The sequence below is a fragment of the Harmonia axyridis genome, chromosome 2, assembly GCF_914767665.1.
Source record: "Harmonia axyridis chromosome 2, icHarAxyr1.1, whole genome shotgun sequence".
NCBI lineage: Eukaryota > Metazoa > Arthropoda > Insecta > Coleoptera > Coccinellidae > Harmonia > Harmonia axyridis.
The window spans coordinates 14,436,598-14,458,334 of record NC_059502.1 but is presented as its reverse complement, the minus strand read 5'-3'; the positions used below and the strand labels follow the sequence as shown (position 1 = coordinate 14,458,334).

The following is a 21,737-nucleotide window of genomic DNA, read 5'->3' as shown; positions in this document are numbered from 1 at the left end:
ACCCTAGTAGGATTTTGCTCATTGAAGAACTCAACTGCGACATTCGAGATCCGCTCCTATTCTGAGAAGTTTCAAGTTTCAATTCAATTGGAACCACCAAAATCGTGAATGAGTTTTTACCTAGAAATATAGAAATAACCAATGCGGCCGTTCTCAACGTTTCAAATATGCTACCATAACCATAAGCTGACGTCACAATGAGCGACAAGGAAGTGCAAAGGAATGCGCAAAACACAGCCTTTATTTCTCAAGCAAGGGTCTGCAGCTGTCTGCACTCTAGTGTCTTTCTCTCTCTTTTCTGTCTTGTCTGTGCCCTGTGCTTCAAGTAAGTTGTGCTTTTATTACTCTTTCAGTTGACTTTTAGACCGTTAACATCGTCGTTACAAGTACACGTGTTCGTTGTTTTTCATTCACAATAGGGTCATCTTGTTTTCTGCGTTACCATCAACCATAATTTATAAATAAAATAAAACGAAGTAATTTCCACTATGTTATTTAATTGTTAGCAACAATTGTTTCGCCACACTGTGGCTTCATCAGGCTACATTTCTGAACATCAGTTCAGAAATGTAGCCTGATTTTAAATTTTGTGGGTTTGTTCAGTTCATACGTTCAAACGTTTCATGTAATTTGAATATTTCCAGGACAGTACTCAGATTATTGAGTTTTTTTTTAGACTTCAAAATCTATATATTTTACACGTTTTGAAGGAATGACATTACATTTTTCAAAGGAGTAGTAAACGAAAAAATATTATGTCACTTTTTCAAAATACGGCCTTGTTTTAAAAAGTTACATAAAATTCTTTCGTTTGCTACTCTCTTGAAACAAGTTGAAATTGAATTCATTACATCGACTTTTGTATTTTTTCATTGCAAAAATGACATTTTTCTGAAACGTCTGAAAATATACAGGGTGTTAATGAATAAGGGCGGCAAACTTCAGGAGGTGATTATGCGTGAAAAATAATTACATTATGCTATATAACTTTTGTCTGCAAATGCTTCGTTTCCCGAAACACGGGGTGTCTCAATTTCTTTTTGAGAAAAAAATGTTACGCAACTGGAATATTTCTAACAAACAATCATTTTTGAATTATCCGTTCAATTCGTGACAAAAAAATCTCTCCTGCCTCTTTTTCGTATGGGGTGCCGTTTTAATGCAAAAAATATAAAACAGAAGCCTACTAGCGTCGCTACTACATAATTTGTTAAAGTAACGACAAATACGCGTTGGGATGTTTTATTGTTTTGCATAAAAACGGCACCCCATACGAAAAAAAGGCAGAAGAGATTTTTTGTCACGAATTGAACAAAGAATTCAAATTGATCGTGTGTTTGAAATATCACAGTGGCGTACAAGTTATACATATTGCATAATATAATTATTTTTTATGCAGAATCACCCCCTGAAGTTTATTGCACTAACACTCTGTATATTTTGAAGGAAAAAACTCAATAATCTGCCCTGGAAATATTGAAATTACATAAAACGTTCGAAGTTGGAGTGAACAAACCCACAAAATTTCAACAAAATCTGCTGATTTCCAAGTTATGGATAACATAAATTTCGGTCAATTTTCATGTATCATCCTGTATCTTGGAAACTAACAGTCTTGGGATACACAACAAGCTACTTTTCTGAATGGCCTGGATGACCTTGGCTATGGCCAACCACTCATGTTGCATCCTGTATAAGTACCTATCAAAAAAAGAAATTTTCCTCAAAAAAAAAGGATTTTCGTGTTGAATATTGAATTTGCAGTGTTTTGTATCGACGGCATTGCTGTTAAAATAGAATAACGAATAAAACAGGAACAAAAACAAAGACATTCTCTTTCTTGAGGATAACTGAGAGATAAATTATTTATTAATAAATAAGTACCATCATGCATATATTCCTACATTTCTTAGATTAATAGTTTATTTGATGCAACGTATCGGCTACTATTGATAACCACGATTACAGGAGAAATGCAATCACAGTTGAGATATACCTAGTCGAAAGTGAAAATTTCACAATGATAGTTTCAACGTATGAATTTCTTATTCAATATTATATACATTACAAAATTAATGATAATGATCAGTGGACCATTTGAGACCTCTGAAGGATACGGTTATTGAACTAGGAATTATTAGTTTTTTCTCTAAGAAAGTAACGATGATCGAACCGGTTTACTTTCTTTATGGGAATTGCAGTTATTGTTATGTATCAGATCAGACCTTTTTTTGATTAAGTAGGAATTATTCGATCTCTATTTCAAACAATTCTTTTTAGTGATTTTCAATACCTAATTCAAAGGAAATATATTATTGCCTCGAATTTTCTTGATTGAAAATTCCTCTCAGAAACTACCTATAGGTACGAAATGAATCAAAATAATATAAACAACTAACAACAATAACATAAAAAAACAATAATTATCATAAAATGATATGATATTTCATAAAATATTCTTCACTATAAAGTCCTAAGCTTCAAAACGTTGAAAAGTTGATCCATAATTCGTAATAAATAGTTTCGAAATAATCGACAGGATTAAAGAAAATTATAAACCTTTTCATTCATTTGAAATAATTTATATACAGGGTGTTCCATCATTGACGCAACTGTATTACGGATGAGACGATTCATTGATGACTTATTCAAAACGTTAATATTGGACTTATTCCAAATGGAGAACCCTCATTTGGTTTAAAATTTTTCGAAGTTAATGAAATTTGATACCTATTCAAAAAATTAAATAGGTTTTGCCTTTTGGGATAAGCTCGATAGTAACGTTTGAATAAGACGTGAATGAATTGTCTCATTTTGAACATTCAGTATAGTTCTTAATGATTATCAAGTCTCCTCTGTTCCTCTTGTATCACTTTCAAAATCTCATTTGAATGAATTCATTCATTTTAGAGTCATTAGGTTTCCCAAAGACCCTCCAATTCATGGAAAATTTGAATACATATCTCAAAAATGATAAGTTTCAAGCATATAAAACTTCGCACAAACCTGGGTTCATTTATTCCATGCAATCTGAATATTCAATGAAAAAGGGTGTTCCATAAGAGAACGAACATATGTATGGTCATTTACACTTTTTTGGCACCCCTTGTGTATTTCCAAACGATTTGAGAATGTTGCTCTATTGGCGCTTAATGATCGAAAAAAATTATAAAATTTCAGCGCGTAACCGTAATAGAGCGGTGCGTCAATAATGGAACACCCCTGTAGATATATTGATTTGAAAGCCAAGAATCGAGAATTTGGAGAAATCATTGTGATCTCATATTTTTAATTTTTTTATTGAATAGAAAATATTTGATAACCTTGGTTCACTTGACCAAAGTATAAAATATCTCAAAACATTTTTTCTAATGGTGTAGGATTGTGTCTGTTGTATCAAAAATCGTGACTAATAAGTTCGTCTCGCAGTAATACATAATAAATATTCAATTCTAGATGTGTTTACAATTTTTGATGCGTGATTATCCGTAATGAGTTTAACGTAAACAACGCTACTGTTAAAGTTAAAATTACTGTTTTTATCCAATTCTGGTTAGTACACTACCATATTTTATTCACTAGTGGAAATGACAAACCAAAACAGCAATAACAAACCGTACTGAGAATATATCACTCGTTCGAAAATTCTGGTTTCAGTTTGAAATTAATTTTATCATTTAATTGAACACGAAGAATGTTTTATGTACCTGTTAGTCAGGATTTTAGACAACAGGCTGGACCTGCCAAACCGCGTGCAAGTTTTTAATGCCACTTTCGGTATTGCATTCGGTAAATTGGTCTCGTGCTTGTCATCTTGTTTTAGTGGTCCATATATCATCAAGAGATAATGTGCTTAAAACTTGAGTGCGATCCTTAGAGAAGTTTCAAGAACAAAATAATCATAGTTAGTGTGTAATATTTGTTTGATTTTGATAATTCGGTAAGGAAAGTTTGAATTATTGTGTTAAATTCATCTATGATTTCAAAGACTTTATCAGCGATGATATACGACGTTGATGGTGATCGACTGCCTGAACTTTGAAAGCCTGAAGACCTAAATCTGCGGATTACAGCAGCAATATTCTCAGTTGTTCTTGAGCGACGCACACGGTTTCGATTCTCCACATTATTTACTAGACCCAACAACGTTTTGAAGTGAATTTTAACAAATTCATTCCGTTGTTGAAGTATGTGTCGTTTCAATTTCGGTAATGACGTAGTCACATGTTAAAAGTGAATAGTCGAATATTCAAAATGAGACCTCTTTTTGGAAAATCCTTTACTTTCTATTTTATTCCTTGCCTTTTGTGCTTCAAAATACACATTTCTGAATGTCGAACAGACAGGCATTCTTCTAAATTTTCGGTTTCTTTATAACATAAACTGTTCAAATTTCAGGCGAGCTGAATGATTTTGAGAACAGAACTGATAGAGACCATGAAAATATATGAAAATATTTTTCTTAAAAACTAATACTGAATTATTATGTGTTATGAATTTGATTTGGTCTTCATCCAAAATATATATTCAGATATTGTAATTTTATGTTGCCAAAAGATTTTATCGTAAAATCACGTATTCAACCTTTTAGTTTTAAATGTCAGATACCAAAGACATGAGAAAGACAATTTTCAATGATATTGAGTGAGTTGTGACAATGATAAATGAGGCTATGTAAAGATACAATGGTTAAATATTTCAAATAATAATCAATCAAATAAAACACTGAAAAAAGTTCTTACACAACCTTAAAGAATAAATAATCAATCACAAGAAAGTGGGTTATTTGTTGCTATTTCCGAAACAAATTTATGAATGAAGATTGAGAATAATTTAAATATCAGAGATAATTTTTTGTTCTTCGAGTATGTGTATTGAATAACATTGTAATTTTGTATCCATTAAAATTTTGATAACACACGAAGTAATGAACGTTGTTAATTAGCATAAGGAAAAAGCATATTATACATGTTATTTTTATGTCTGTGTCGCAGGCCTGTTTGTTTACGAGGTTAAATAAAAGTTACTCAGTAAAATAGGTACCAAGTATTCTTGTGATTGTGTTAAAATATAATGTGAAGTAAATCTACGCTTCAAATGAAAAACTATAAGTTTATATGCACGCCACTATTTATAATGTTACTGGTAAAGCATATCAAAGGTGCAGTCAGAATTTCAAAACTCTTCCAACAAATTTCATTATGAATTTTAGTTCACAAATTCGGTGAGTGGACAGAATTAAGTAGAAATGATCTACAAGTAGACCACATATAGAAAAACTATTGCAAAATAACTGCAAATTTTACACAAATTTTTTTTTTCCTTCAAAAATTTTACAAATCCAAAATTATTCAACAAAAATCAAATTGTAAAATTAAGAAAAATATGATTCAACCTCTTCGCATTCGAAACTGTGCCCACGAGATCGGTAGATAGGTCAAAGTCAAGTCAAAAATAATAATTAGGTACCTACATTTTGTGAAGCAGTTGTGTGAAAATGTGAAACATTCTGTTAATATAATAATTCCTACATCTAGGTATCCACTATAATTTCATTAATCATTGATGAACATAATTCTACTGACAGACAGAGTTTGTGCAAGGAAAATAGACAGCAAATTTGTTTGGGATCTGATGATTTCATCGTTATTTTCAAGAGAAATTTCGAAAAATTTATAACTTCGAAACTAATTGAGCGGTAAAGAATATTTCATTTAATACAATGATAGTATTACAGATATTTGACATTTCATGACTTTCCTCATTCAATAAATATGCATTTTCAAAATTTGAGTATCTACTTCCTTTTTCCTCAAAAATTAATGGATTACGATTTTGGATGATCAATGCAGTCTCAAACCTGATTTTTTACCAAATTTTATACGAATAGCCGTTATAATTTTTGGAAAAAAGTGGACGGCATTTGTTCTGAGATTTTTGCATTTTATACATTCCAAAACATTAACTGATAAAATTTCAGTGAGGTTAATTATTTTTTTCCGAGGTTCATTATTGAAAATAATTATGATGCTTTGCTATTCTGAATAATAATTTGAACTTGGAGAGCCACAGGGTTCAGTCCTTGGGCTTTTATTTTCATATTATTCATTATTATTTTTGTTAGTAAATAGAATAATGATATTTGTAGATCTTTTATTGTGAAAGCACCGAGTTTGAGCGAGTTGGTAAACTCTGGTGATCTACTAGTGAAAACTTCTTGGTGCCAATCTAACAAACTTTGAATGTTTGAATGTGAAAAGACGGAATGTCCCTCAATTGTGGATTGTACGTCAAAGAGACAACAAAGCTTCTAGGCATAAGGCTGACAGCAGTTTGAGACTTAACGTAACCATAATTATCACGTTACTCAATAAGTCCCAGTGCCACACCACATTTCTTCGAAACGTGCAAATTTTGTAACTTAAAGTTAATCCCTGATGGAGATATTTCAGGCTAAGTGACGCTTTATTTGTAGTTGTTTGAAAAATGGATGAAAACAAGTTTAGTATTGATAAATACTATTTTATGATGGGAAAAAATATTGTGCAACCAAAGCATTTGCTTGATAAGTGTTATTCAGACTCTAATCTATCGACAATGACAGATAAAAAGTGCTCCACGGAAAGAAAATTGGCTCTAAGGAAAAAGTGATAGCCGAGGTTGAAGCCTATGTTGAATCTTTCTTCAGTAAAGTTATTGAAAATTTAGAGGAGGTTGGAGTACATGTATCACTTTCGAAGGTGACGAATAAATTCGATCACTGAGTGAAGTTTTGAAGTATTATAATTTCCAATCGAGAAGATAAAATCCCAAAAAACACCCTTGAGACGAATTGAAGACCCTCATACTCCAAGTGAGTATACAGGACATTTGTACAAACTAGCCGACAAAAATAATGACGACAAATCATTCCTGGTGTTTCTCGATAGAATTTACATTCAGAATTAAGGAATTCATTTACATTCTTTGCGTCATAGATGCCAAATCTTTTTATCTAGAATCAAAAATCAGCTTGTACAGATTATTCATACAATTTATTGAGTTACGACCTTGTGAAATGTGATCCGTACTGATGTCTATTGCACAGTGTGCACGTTTCAATTCAATTTGAATTCGGCTCATTTTTCAATTTATTAAAACAACATGTAATAAATGACGTCGCGTATTCTAAGATCATTTGGTGTAAGTGAAATTCATTGTTCGTTCTATGTTGTTTGGTGATATGTATTTAGGTTGATTGAATGGTGATCATTTTTTGTGTTTGAGAGGAAGTTGAAGAGATATGTCGCATTTCTTGCTTGAAGTGAAAATGTTTTCTGATTGTGGTCAGGTAAAATTCTTAAGACAAATCGATGTTAGTAGGTTCTTCATATTTATACAGGGTGATTTATTGGCCCAACAACAAACTTTGTCATGTAAAAGGTCATGAAATTTTAAGAAAAAACTCTTGTCAGTTCATTGTCAGACTGTCAATAGATATTGTAATTGTCGTGATGTCGAGTTCTACTACAATAAAATTGTTGAGCGGGTTCTATACTTTTGCAGTCACAATTCAAAAATTAGTACGTTGCATTTTACGCTAGAGACCATAGATTTATATAAGGATTTACCTATTATTCATTTTAAAGATTCGTCATTGCGAATTGGATGAATAAATATATGTATGATTTAACTTTCCGAATTTTGTTTTTTTCTTATGAATTTTCACTTTTCTTATTATATAAGAAGTCATGTCAAAGACTGATAATGCGGTTCTTCTAAAATCAAAAATAAAGACATAAAAACGTATTTTGAATTCTTACATGTGGTAGAAAAGGACGGTATATAAGAGCAACGAATGAGAATGAGATTGCTTCACTGATTCTGAAAAGTGATGGAATCTCAAAAAACGCTGAGAAAGGAGTAGTTGAACTTTGGCAGATCATGACCATGTCACGTGGTATAAACCCTTATTTCTTAGAGCACTGTTCAATATGGCTACTGATTTAACAGCTGTCAAGTGATTTATTCTCAGTTTGGTTTGGCAATTTATCATGAATAGACTCACGCCTGAACAACGCTCGCAAATAGTGCAATTTTATTTCGAAAATAATGGTTTTGTGCGGAATACGTATCGCGCGAATTTTGCTTAGCGATGAAGCGCACTTCTGGTTGAATGGCTACGTCAACAAACAAAACTGCCGCATTTGGAGTGAAGCTAATCCTCAAGTGTATGTCGAAACACCGTACATCCAGAAATACTGACTGTTTGGTGCGTTTTATGGGCTTGTGGAATCATTGGTCCGTACTTCTTCAAAAACGATGATGGCCAGAACGTTACAGTCAATGGTGATCGGTATAGAGCCATGATTACTAACTTTTTCATTCCTGAATTGAGCAACCAAGATGTCCAGGAACTGTGGTTCCAACAAGACGGCACAACATGTCACACAGCTCGTGCCACAATCGATTTATTGAAAGACACGTTTGGTGACCGCCTAATTTCACGTTTTGGACCTGTGAATTCGCCTCCAAGATCTTGTGATTTAACACCGCTAGACTACTTTCTGTGGGGCTATGTAAAGTCATTGGTCTATGCGGATAAGCCACAAACCCTTGACCATTTGGAAGTCAACATTCGCCGTGTTATTGCCAATATACGGCCACAAATGTTGGAAAAAGTCATCGAAAATTGGACGTCCAGATTGGACTTCATCCGAGCCAGCCATGGCTCATATGTCATATTTAAAATGTAATGCCACAAGATTATCTTGCGGATAAATAAAATTCATGTCAATCGAATCATCCATCGTTGTTTTATTGCAATTTAATGTTCTATAGCTCTAAAAAACACCCTTTATTATGATTATTGCAATGTCAACTAATGCGCTTCTGTGCGAGAATTATTCGAATACCTAATCACATAGAGTAATAAACATAGATAGAGGAAGTATACGCAATTTTTACATGTCCCCAACATGGTTAAATTACGTGTTCGGATTATAATATATATTCAAATCCACAATTTTACTATATCATAATGAATGTGTAATATATTGAATGAAATATATTTATTTGAGTGATTCCCGATTAAATATGCAAATTTGAATATTTGGAAGCCGATATTTTTTCCTTATTGTCGAATTTATAATAAGCAGAATATTTATTATTTTCTGTATCTACCTCCTTAAATGCGAGTTTTGGCAACTTTTGCTCTCCTAGTGTCATAGGTTGTTTCACGTCGTTTGGCGCGCTTGAAGTTTATTTTCTGAATTTCTGATATATTTAGGTATTTATTTCAATATATTTCGAGTTGATATGAAACGTTGATTCCCTATGGGACATAAGAAGTGCGTTCTTTATGGAGAAACTCGCGAATTGAGTGAAATATCGTATAACTGATATATTTTCATTTCTGCGCGCTTCATGTCAAATTTGATAATTTATGTTGGGGACAAAATTTGCTTACTGAAAATGACATATGCTCCCTCTATCTATGTTTATTACTCTGAGCATTGAATCGATAATTGTATTTACGCTTGTTTCTAATGCTATTGATTAATAAATTATATCAATAGAATGAATAAAACTTTCAAAGCCATTTATTTCCCCAAATAGTTGAAATCAAACATAGGCTACCATAATGTTTTTTTGTTGAAATAACATGATCTTTCATATGGCAAAGTTTGTCGGTGAGCTAATAAATCACCCTGGTATACTTAAATGAAATGCAAATGTTGTATCACTCTATATTTTTACCATAATTTATTAATAAGATTACCTATCTGTTACTGTAGAGGATTCATTCATTTTTAAACATTATTGTTTGATGGTCAGTCTAACGATGAACTTTGAATAATGCATAATTATGTGAATTGCGCTCTCATTTCAAATTCAATCGATGGGCGTGTTTGAAATATTAACAACATTTCGATAATCTGAACTATTTGCAATGCAGTCTATGATGCCGATTCTTGAATAATATATACAAATTAGTTTAGCATCTAACTATCGAGATAATTGGTCCAAATGCATATAGAATAATAATGGCACATATATGAAATTATAAATAATTGATTAATAATAAGAATTGGTTTAAAGTTTTTCATCGCGATACTCCTACGCTTTTATAAAACCATTTGGAAATTTATGCAAAACATTCATTCACCGCCAATTGTTCGTCTTAACAATCCTTGGTTCAAACCTCATACCTAGATATACTTTAACAATAACAAACAAAAGTGTAAAATTTGTAAACTTCTTTTCAAAAAGTTCGATCATTTAATGATATTGAAGAAGCAGAAGTAATAAGTTCTTCTGTGAAATTTGTATGGTTTAATTTATTCAATTAGATATTTAATGTAGGTACCTAAACTGCGTAAAACGTGAACTGATCGTATCAAATAAAATTCAAGTAACATATATTCTTGTCGCAAACTACAATTTTACGATTACTTAATTTTTTATCTCCTATAGTACCTAAGTACGACATGTGCAATAAAATTTTATGTTTTTCCAACACTCAAAACGCCAAACACATGAAAATATAATTGTGGAATATTTACACTTTTATCAGTTTCCTCCCAACATTAAAATGACTTTTTCATGGTAGCTTTTAACTCAAAACCTTAAAACAACGCGAATTTCGAAAGAATATAACGAGCGAATTTCAATTTAGCTGATAATGTGACAATTAGGTGAATTTAAAATCGTTCATTAAAGCCAACTCTTGGCAAATAGATACGACATTTTCATACTTAATTATGACACTCATATCGAACTCAATATGAGGGAATGTCGTCTATATATAACAATTACTAACCTATATTGATATTGCACCTTGTTCTCAATATTTGAGTCCACTAATGATTTAGTCTGAAATGCGTTTTTCTGTAAAATGAAGTCAGTGAGAGGAGAGTGACATTTTTGACTTTCACTTTGACCTATTTCATTAACGGCCAATTTAGATTTCGATATTCATTCGAATATTTGATTTATTACAAATCGATCCCAAGCTAATTGTATTGATTAATTTATTTCAGTCTTGCGATCTTTTCCTATAATCAGAAGCCGATTAATATGAGATCTAAAAATTTTTAATTTCAAGATTTTATTTTTTTTCAATTCGACATCAACTCATCATCTAAGCAATCTTTAGAAATTATTAAATTGTTCAATCAAAATCGGTGTTCATTTGTGAATACTGAGATATTTAATAAGAATTCATGGACGATATTATTTGACTCATTATTCATCGTATTCCAGACTAATTTGAAAGTTTCACTTCAATTCAAACAGGTGATCAGTAATATCATTTGATACAAAAATATTTTTTCTCTAATTCTGTGGTTATTCCGTTCATTCTTCCACATCTTGTAGAACAAAATCGTGCGAGAATATATCAGAAACGCACAGTTTTCATGGTTATATTTTATTATTCTATGTTGGTACTCCGAACTTTCCGCCACGGCTTTATCTGTCAATTCATCAATTTGCCTTAAAGAAATCAGTTCTGCCAACCAACATTTTTCAATGCAAAAATCACTAAAATATATTTATGGAAATATTTCATTAATTTCAATGAAAATGCAATGAAATAGAGAAAATAACGTATAATACTCGTACAGAAGGCTCATTCTACCAATCGTTCATTCCAAAACTCGCCACTTCGTGGCTCGTTTTTGAATTTTGAACTCGTGGAAGAATATCAATGCCTTCTGCACTTGTATTATAAATAACTATTCTCTAATTCTGTGGTTATTCCGTTCATTCTTCCACATCTTGTAGAACAAAATCGTCCGAGAATATATCAGAAACGCACAGTTTTCATGGTTATATTTTATTAGTATATGTTGGTACTCCGAACTTTCCGCCACGGCTTTATCTGTCAATTCATCAATTTGCCTTAAAGAAATCAGTTCTGCCAACCAACATTTTTCAATGCAAAAATCACTAAATGATATTTATGGAAATATTTCATTGATTTCAATAAAAATGCAATGAATTAGAGAAAATAATGTATAATACTCGTACAGCAGGCTCATTCTACCACTCGTTCATTCAAAACGCCACAGTTTTCATGGTTATATTTTATTAGTATATGTTGGTACTCCGAACTTTCCGCCACGGCTTTATCTGTCAATTCATCAATTTGCCTTAAAGAAATCAGTTCTGCCAACCAACATTTTTCAATGCAAAAATCACTAAATGATATTTATGGAAATATTTCATTGATTTCAATAAAAATGCAATGAATTAGAGAAAATAATGTATAATACTCGTACAGCAGGCTCATTCTACCACTCGTTCATTCAAAAACTCGCCACTTCGTGGCTCGTTTTTGAATTTTGAACTCGTGGAAGAATATGAATGCCTTCTGCACTTATATTATAAATAACTATTTCGAAACTCTATGAATCAGATTCCTTCGAATTCCATTTATTTTCAAGTGTTTGTTCGGAAATAGAAAATGTAGTTCATGGTTAATGAACTAAATATGTTTACCTTATCGAGCAATCTGATCAAGAACTGATTGTACATACTAACTCGGAATTAACTAGCTTTCCATAACAATTATACAATATAAATGAGTTTCATTTGATAAATTAAGTTCAATATAGGTAATAACTGAAATAAAAATATGTAATATGTTAAATCAATATATACAAAATGGATTGACTATCTAATTGAGACTCATTAAAATAACAAAATTATTTATAAATAATTTAGGAAAAGATATAGTCTGTACGGATACATTAAATTTGAATGAATAAAATAATTATTGCTTCAATGATCTACCCATGATTCGTTTTTGACATAAAAGTATGGTATCTATGTACAGAATCCTGAGTATGTCATTTGAAACAATAATTTTTTAAAATGATAATTTATTATTTCATTCATTCAAATTTATTGTATCGCCTTCTATCTTTTTCGGAATTAAACCCTGACATCTTACAATACCTTAATTTTTTTTAAAGTTTCAGGAGTTTCTTCAATTTCGACTGAACACGGTAAAACGAGTTCTGAAAAACTAACTGCTTTTTTAAAGAAATGTTCATACCAGCTAAAGTCGACACACTCTCAACTTCAAGAAATATTTTCAACACAACGCATTACGAATTTATTACAAAAGTATTTTATAAAGCAAAGCTCAGTTTAGGTTTAGAACAATATAAATATCCAGCAGTTGAGCAGGGTAAAATTTTTTTGTATGTTTCCACCAACTTCGATAATTCTTGAATTCATTCCGATTTTTTTTTAGAACGAACAGTACGAACATCTCTGAAAACTATAGACATTATGAAATAATAGTAAAAATCTATATCTACTATAAATTTGAAAAAGTTTCCCAAAATATGTTACAAAATGGCGAATGCGAGGAATAATTTTGTGATGGTTACAATGATGATCCAAAATAGTCTTGAATGACAAATGAAATTCACTCATTAAAATCAACAGAATTCAAATCATCGAACAACTTTCTAAAGTCTAGTAGAAATGCGATTCTCAATTATTGGTCGACTTTAAATTTAAAAAAAGTTAGGGAAGCATAGTCTACAGCTTTTGAACCCCTTGGCTTCACTTCAGTGCTTGCCTTATTATTTTTTTTTTCATATTCCGTTTGAATGGCTAGATGACACTATCAATACGAAAGCATGAAATTATTATTCTATATACCAATACACCAATATAGGTACCAATTTTAGGTATAGACTTTGCTTAAATAACTCTTCCTCTTTTTATACGTAAAATTATCTGAAATATTAAAAAATATAGGTTCTAATTTGAAAATCTTAAGTTTCAATGAATTTGAGTTGTCATGATCTTCTGATAAACACCCTGTATATTTTTGGTTCAGACCGCAAACATTCTTCTAATAATACATATTTTTAGAATCGAAAATGAAAGAGGGTTTTTCGCAAAAAACTTTTCCTGCAGAAATATTCAAAGAAATGTGAGTCCTCGTCGCCACCATTTTCTTCATAAGAATCTCATTTACTCATGAACCGTTGAGTTTTTACCCAAGATATGGCATATTGCTGAAATTTTCATCAACAAAGCCATCTAATGATGCAATAATATTCAGGGTGTGTCATTTGAAATAAGGGAGTAGTAGACTGTTCCGGTATAACCGGATGTTGTAGAGATCTGGGAATATTTTAGAGGGAAAAATCATTGACTCAACCCCAACATGCAAATTCTCAGCACGAAATTATAATTTGTTTTCCTTGCATATATGCTGACTAGGAAAAATGTAAATGAAATAAAATAAGAATATGAAATAAGAAAAAAATGTGTGTTTATTGGTTGGTCCAAGACTCATTGAGTAAAGTTTTATCAAAGAATGACACCTCTCTGACCTTTCAATAGAAAAACATCAAAAATAGCGAGTTATTCAAAAAGTAACAGATTAGGTAATTGGAAAACCCTGTATAGATTACAAAACAATATTTCATTCGTGATATTCCAGAATACATAATAAACTGATTAACATAACCAAAACCATTAGTCCCATTTGAGGTAGGATAGGGTATTCCCCGAAATCCATCTTCTTGAGATAATTGCCAGCAGAAAAAAAAAATTTTCAGAATCGAAGACGAAGGCCTTCAATTCATGCAAATGAGATGCAACAAACTAATTGCCCTGTTGGAAATTCCATAATACAGGACGTAGGTACCTAACAACTTATTATGCATCTCATTCAAGCAGTATATTGTTAGTTTTGAGGCGTTGCTGGCATACAAAACTTTTAAATAGGAGGTTAAGGAACTCTGCGGTTAGAAAACATTTATACCTACATCTACATATTTTTTTCTTCTCGGTGATTCATCTCAACTGGATTTGAGAAAGTCCCCGAGCTGGTGAAAAAGGATGTAACCTTCGTGCGTCATCCAGACAGCTGACTGAGAGAAGGTCAAGTGTAATTTGTTGGTCCATAAAAGAACAGGAAGAAATCAGATCGATTGAGGTGAAATTCTCTAAGTTTAATTATTAGTCGAAAGCATTGAAGAAACGAATAGTTAATAATTTTCACCTTGAAAATTTATCAGTTCACCATTAAAAATGCTTTTGCGCGCTGTATTTTCTATTTATATATCTTATTTCTCACGTAATGTCAGGTCTTTATAACATAACAATTTAATGTGTCTATTCCTTTTATAGAATAATTTTTTTGAATAAACAAAAATGAAAACGTATATCTATCAAACAAATTGAAGCAAGCTTAATAGATTCGATTTTTCCCATTGACCCAATATTTTACAAAACTTCTCGAAAAACTTATCGAATTGTAAATAGTATGTGAAAAATGAAGATTTATATCCAATTATGACTTTAAATTAATGGAAAAAAGATCGACAAATGTAACGACTGACAGATTTCTTTGACTACACCGAATTGTGAAAGAGGAATGTGGTAAAAAACTTGTCTCTTGGGATAAATTCATTATCAAAATGGATAACAACATCTGCGAAAAATATTGGAATGAGCACGAAAAAGTTTAAATAACGAACCATTCTCGTAAAGCATCTACCACTTCAGCTTTAGCCAGAAAAGGAGTTAATGAGCAAGAGTTAATTATAATTAAGTGAATCTACAACTAGATGCGATATATCATATGAAAATTTTTCAAAATCTTAGAGAGGACAATCATATATATTTGCTGCTAATCAAACTTCTCAGTAAATAGCATCAGGATCGGATCATTCATCAGATTGGATTTTATCTTCTGTTAATAGGTATCGATAGGAATCATCCAGTACTACAAGTAACTACAACAATTGCAAGTTTTACTTTAAAAATTGGCATATTCCAATTTGATACTTCAAAACTTGGTTATGCTCAGATTTCTCAAACATTAACTTATTACTTTTCTACTAATTTTCTCGTGAGAGGGTCATGTCGAATACCACTCAAGATAAAATTTAAGCAGATGTAGAATTCGAGTTTGTGCTTCAGACAATTTCGCTCATGAAATTTTTTTCTCTTGATTTCGATAGAAATGCCATTTGAGAACAGATTATATTATTACCATCGACATAATTCTATCACTAGTGGTATAACTTATGAAAAAAAATGCCTATGGCAATTTGTCACTCAATTCGCAGCATAAATTTGTCTGATGACGTTAAAGCAAACAATCACCTTGTACTGTACGGTACTTTCCATCAATTCTTAAGAATTCACAATCTTATGAAGTGGATTTCCTGAGGATATTTCGTAAAATTCGCTAGAACAATTAATAAATGGGGTCAAGACTTAGATACTTGGCCTTTAAGAAAATGTACTCGATCTTAATTTTTCAATTTTATCCTTTATCTTAATGATCTTCATTTGAGTATAGGAAAAAGCAATTATTATATTCAATTCAGAGTTCTCAATTCATCAAGAAATATCAATAAAAGTAATTTTCATAAAATAAGGGAAGCACTAATTTGTAGTAAGGAACTTTTATGCACTTTGTCAAATTCGTATTGGGTAATATTCTTAACACTAATCTGATTGAATTCAACCACGCGAAAACTTCTACGCAATGTCATTTTTAGCTCTATGGTTTTGAAATTATTTCATTAAAGTATTAATTTATCTTTCAAGTTTTGTATTCATTATTTCATTATGTCATTATGAATATTCATGAACGATTCCAGAAAAAATAAAATCTTTATTGAACGAATGTCTATACCTATTCTTGCAAAATTTCATCATACACCATGTGCATAAACTTGATGAGCTTTAGAGCAATTTATTACAGAATGAGATGTTTCCTGGGAATTGTATTTCTCGAATTCTCAGTAATTCTAGTATGAAGATCATTTAAAGCCATTTATGAGAAGTATGAATAACATGAATTCGGTTTTTCTTAATTTTTCTTGACGACATCACGTATGAATTATCCATTATCGTAGCTAACTTAAAGCGCGAGATCAATATAGATACACATTTCTTCGTGTGAAATTGAACTCAGGTGAGCTCAGCACTACCTACTTTGTTCAATTGAGTAGTTATATGGCAATAAGCGTTTAAATCCAAACATGATTCGGACTTCCAACTTGTTCCTATAATAGCAAAACGTGATGGAATATTGTATCAATTAATACTGTATATTTTAACGGGTGGCACACATAAAAATGCCGAAAAAAGAACTCCTATTTGAAGAGGGACATCTTGTGATTTCCTTAAGCGGGGTAGCCACCCCCTCAAAAATCCTTCATGGGAATATTGTATCATTTCATTGATTGATTCGAGTATGTAGATCACGAAAATGCTTGCAGTTGGGCGATACGTAGATTATTTTGGAAATTATAGGTAACAATCTGAAATTTACGAGAAAAAAATTGACAATATTCCCGAGACTGCAACTTCTCCTGGACGCTAGCTATGCCCTTGAAACCTCAGTATATTTTGGATCAGAACTTAATAATTGGAAACGTTTTTATTTGAGGGGTTTGTCATGAAGAGTTCAGGAGATATAACGATTTTTAGGGGAAAATTCAATTTTTTCCCAAATTTCGAGTTCAAATTTCCTCAAAACGTGAGCTCTACGAAGAAAGGGTGAGCGGAGCCATAATTAACGATCTTTGATTAGCCGAATTTCGATCTCACCTGAAAATTTTTCTGTCGAAAAATTTTCGTAAAATTTTCCATACCTAACCCTTAGAAAATTGAAAAAAAAAACTAAAAGCGCCTTCATGGGAATATTGTATAATTTTATTGATTGATTAGAGTATGTAGATCACGAAAATGCTTGCAGTTGGGCGATCAGTACATTATTTTAGAGGTTATAGGTAAAAATGTGAAATTTTCGAGAAAAAAATTGACAATATTCCCGCGAGGCTGCAACTTCTCCTGCACGTGAGCTACGCCCTTGAGACCTCAGTATGTTTTGGATTAATACTTGATGATTGAAAACGTTTTTATTTGACGGGTCAGTGATGAATAATTCAGGAGATATAACGATTTTTAGGGGGAAATTCAATTGTTTCCCTAATTTTGAGTTCAAATTTCCCCAAAACCTTGAGCTCTACGAAGAATCGGTGAGCGGAGCCATAATTAACGATCTCTGATTAGCCGAATTTCGATCTCACCTGAAAATTTTTCCGTCGAAAAATTTTCGTAAAATTTTCCATACCTAAACCCTTAGAAAATTGAAGAAAAACTAAAACTTCCTTCATGGGGATATTGTATCATTTTATTGATTAAATCGAGTATAAGTTAATCACGAAAATGCTTGCAGTTGGGTGATCAGTAAATTATTTTAGAGGTTATAGGTAAAAATCTGAAATTTTCGAGAAAAAATTGACAATATTCCCGAGGCTGCAACTTCTCCTGGACGCAAGCTTCGCCCTTGAAACCTCAGTATGTTTTGGATCAGAACTTAATAATTGGAAACGTTTTTATTTGAGGGTTCTGTGATGAATAAATCAGGAGATATAATGATTTTTAGGAGAAATTCAATTTTTTCCAAAATTGCGAGTTCAAATTTCCTCAAAACCGTGAGCTCTTCGAAGAAGCGGTGAGCGGAGCCATAATTAACGATCTCTGATTAGCCGAATTTCGATCTCACCTGAAAATTTTTCCGTCGAAAAATTTTGTAAAATTTTCCATACCTAACCATGAGAAAATTGAAGAAAACTAAAAGTTCCTTCATTGAAATATTGTATCATTTTATTAATCGATTCGAGTATCTAGATCTCGAAAATGCTTGCAGTTGGACGATCAGTACATTATTTTAGAAATTATAGGTAAAAATCTGAAATTTACGAGAAAAAAATTGATTAAAAAAGTTTTGACGATCGAATTTATTCATTGATGCAAGCATATCATTCATGAAGGCGAATCATCGAATAATACATATTTTATTGAACCAATCAACAATTCTCACTTCTTTACACCGAACATAACACTCTATTACAGATTCTTGGAGAACATTCTCCGCATCTACATATTTCATCATGAGCTTGGCGGTTCTTTCTTGAATAATTCTCTTTTCCTTCGTAATACTCTGCAATTTCCTCGATCCTAATGGTATTTCGCTATTTCTTTCCCGGATATGCATGACTTATAATCATCACGAATGGGCAACACCTCAGAAAGGTGAACATGAAGTAATTCAGACAATGGATATTTCCATTGCAGATTGAACGTATGAATCATTCCTAGTTTGCTGAACCGTTAAGTATGTGCACCTCACCATATTAGAATGAGGCAATACGTGCCAATGAAAATATTAATAACAATGTTCGGATTTCAAGTAAGTCAGCTGCTTTGAAACGATGGATCGGTACTTTTTTATCGCGAATCCATACATTTCATAAAGCAGTAAAAACTTCAGAGTAATGAACATGGATAGAGGGAGCATATGTCATTTTCAGTAAGCAAATTTTGTCCCAAACATGAACTATCAAGTTTGATATGAAGCGCGCGGAAATGGAAACATATCAGTGATACAGTTCCATTGTGAATCAACTTTTCATATTAACTCAAAATATTTTGAAATAAATTCCTAAATATATTAGTAATTCACAAAACAAACTTTAAGCGCGCCAAACGACGTGAAACAACCGATGACACTAGGAGAACAAAACTGGCAGAACTATAATAATAATATAATAAATAATAAATATTCTGCTTATTATAAATTCGACAATTAGTAAAAATATCGGATTCCAAATATGCAAATGTGCATATTTAATTGAGAATTAAATGTATATAATAAACATTCATAACGATATAGTAAAATTGTGGATTTAAAATCCGACAATCCGACAACGTAATCTAAACATTATGGAGATATGTAAAAATTGCGTATATTCCCTCTATCTATGTTTATTTCTCTATGGTGAAAACCGATGTGTATGTACAGGGTGGGGCAAATTGGACACTTTTGAAAGGGAAGTCCTATTTCTATACTAGAGAGACGAAAACTGATGTCGGTGTCTGAAGGCCAATTTTCATGAGAAACTCATTGACGAAAACCGTAACTCCAAAGCTATCACTTTTATATAGTTACAGGGTGTTTTTCAAAAATGTCCATTTTCGAAATATTTCTGTAATTTTTTTCATTTCTGTAAAAACATTCTTGAGGCAACTTTATACGTAGAATTCAATGACGTTAGTTGTATTTTCAGCGAACTGATATTTCATGAGATATCGCTATGAATTTTTTTTCCAAATGGGACACACCGTGACTTTCTACATATTTCGATAGAGATGAGAATTACCATTCCAAAATACAAATTGCATACCAGCAGGTGGCCGGCTAGGTCGCCTGACCTAAAGATATGAGACATTTTTCCGTAAGATGTTGCTTTTTTGATTTTTGACTTATTCAACTTGAAAAATTCACCCGATATTATGTCATATATGCCGTTATATACAATTTTCGACATGTCTCTTTCAGATATATCTAAAGGAAAAGAGTCGAATCTTTATATTTTTGTACGGTTACACAAGAAAATTGTTCCGAAGCAAAAATGACATTGCTGTGTTGAAAGTATCAAGTCATTCTATACTTTCATGAAATGCCACACCAGGAAGTTTTGAATTCCAAAATATGTTCATAAGACTGAATGAAGTATATTAAAACAAAAATTCACAAGTGGAATTTCATGAAAAATTAACAAGTGCGCTGAAGCTTCTGGCTCCAAGTCAATGCTTTCCTTCTATTTTATTAAGTTATTAAGTAACTTTAACTTTAAAGTCAGGCTGTCTCTTTCACGATATTGATCTCTCAATTATAATTCGAAGGTTAAATCCATTCATAAATCTCAAATTGAAAATATCAAGGAATCACTTGTTAAAAAGCAATCACGACCTTTCGAATAGAATTCATAGTTATTAGAAACAATAGATGATAAAATATATTAGGTACTTGAAATACCTCATAAGTCAAGACAAAACATCGTCAATTTACATTCGGCAATTCAATATTAGATACAAAACAAACAGATTGTTCAAATAATAACCAGGTCATTTTATGGAAATCTAATAAATTTAGAAAATATAAACTGGCAAACTGAATTCCTTTGTGCAATGCTCATCATTGTTTTCTGTCGAAGCGACCTTGAGTATCCCCCCATCAAAGTTTATATTTCCAATAAATCTAAAGTTTCTATGTTCATGAGATCATCGAATATAATTCTCTTGTTCATGGTTACTTCTCAGAATCTATGAAGTAGGTACGTACCTGCTTAAGTATATTTTTCTGTATTTCAGTATTTCTATCGTAACTAAATTGAAAGAAATTGTTTTTTTATAGATCTTCTGTTCTGTATAAAGTTTTAGATTGATATTGCACATCTACACTCAGTTCGAAATCGGTCGGAACTGTCGTCCTTTAAATTAAAAAAAAAAAAAAAACAAGTTGTTGATAGATGAAGAATACAAAACTGCATTGAACATGATATAGGTATCCACATATAAAAGAAAATTTAAAATACATTTCTATTAATTCTACCAAAGAAATTTCGGAAAATATCACCACGTATTTAGAAAATCAATAAAATTTAACTTTCAAAACAAATCCAAACCTCAGCAAATTAATCAAAAACAACAAAGATATACTACATCAAAAGATGATAAATCAGGAGTGTATAAGTTAACCTGTAATGATTGCCAAAAAGTATGTATTGTATATTGGACAAACAGAAAGATATTTCCATATCAGAATCAAAGAACATTTAAAGAGTATTCTTATCAGCAGGAACTATTCTACATTTTCCAATCGGTTACAATTAGGGCATACGTTTTACAGTAAT

General features: G+C 31.6%; 1 protein-coding gene across 4 annotated transcripts in view; it reads left to right on the top strand.

Annotated features, from left to right (window-relative positions):
- Positions 1-21,737, top strand: part of LOC123673018 (zinc transporter ZIP1-like) — a 35,473-nt gene that overhangs the window by 2,776 nt on the left and 10,960 nt on the right. The window contains exon 1 of one of the 4 annotated variants that reach the window (XM_045607409.1): positions 3,674-3,940. The exons of 1 other annotated variant lie outside the window; for it this stretch is intronic. The gene's annotated coding sequence lies outside the window, so the exon portion shown is untranslated. Of the gene's footprint in view, positions 1-3,673; positions 3,941-5,163; positions 5,225-7,190; positions 7,331-21,737 lie in introns of those variants that run through there. 2 more of the 4 variants (XM_045607408.1, XM_045607407.1) reach the window with 2 other exon arrangements.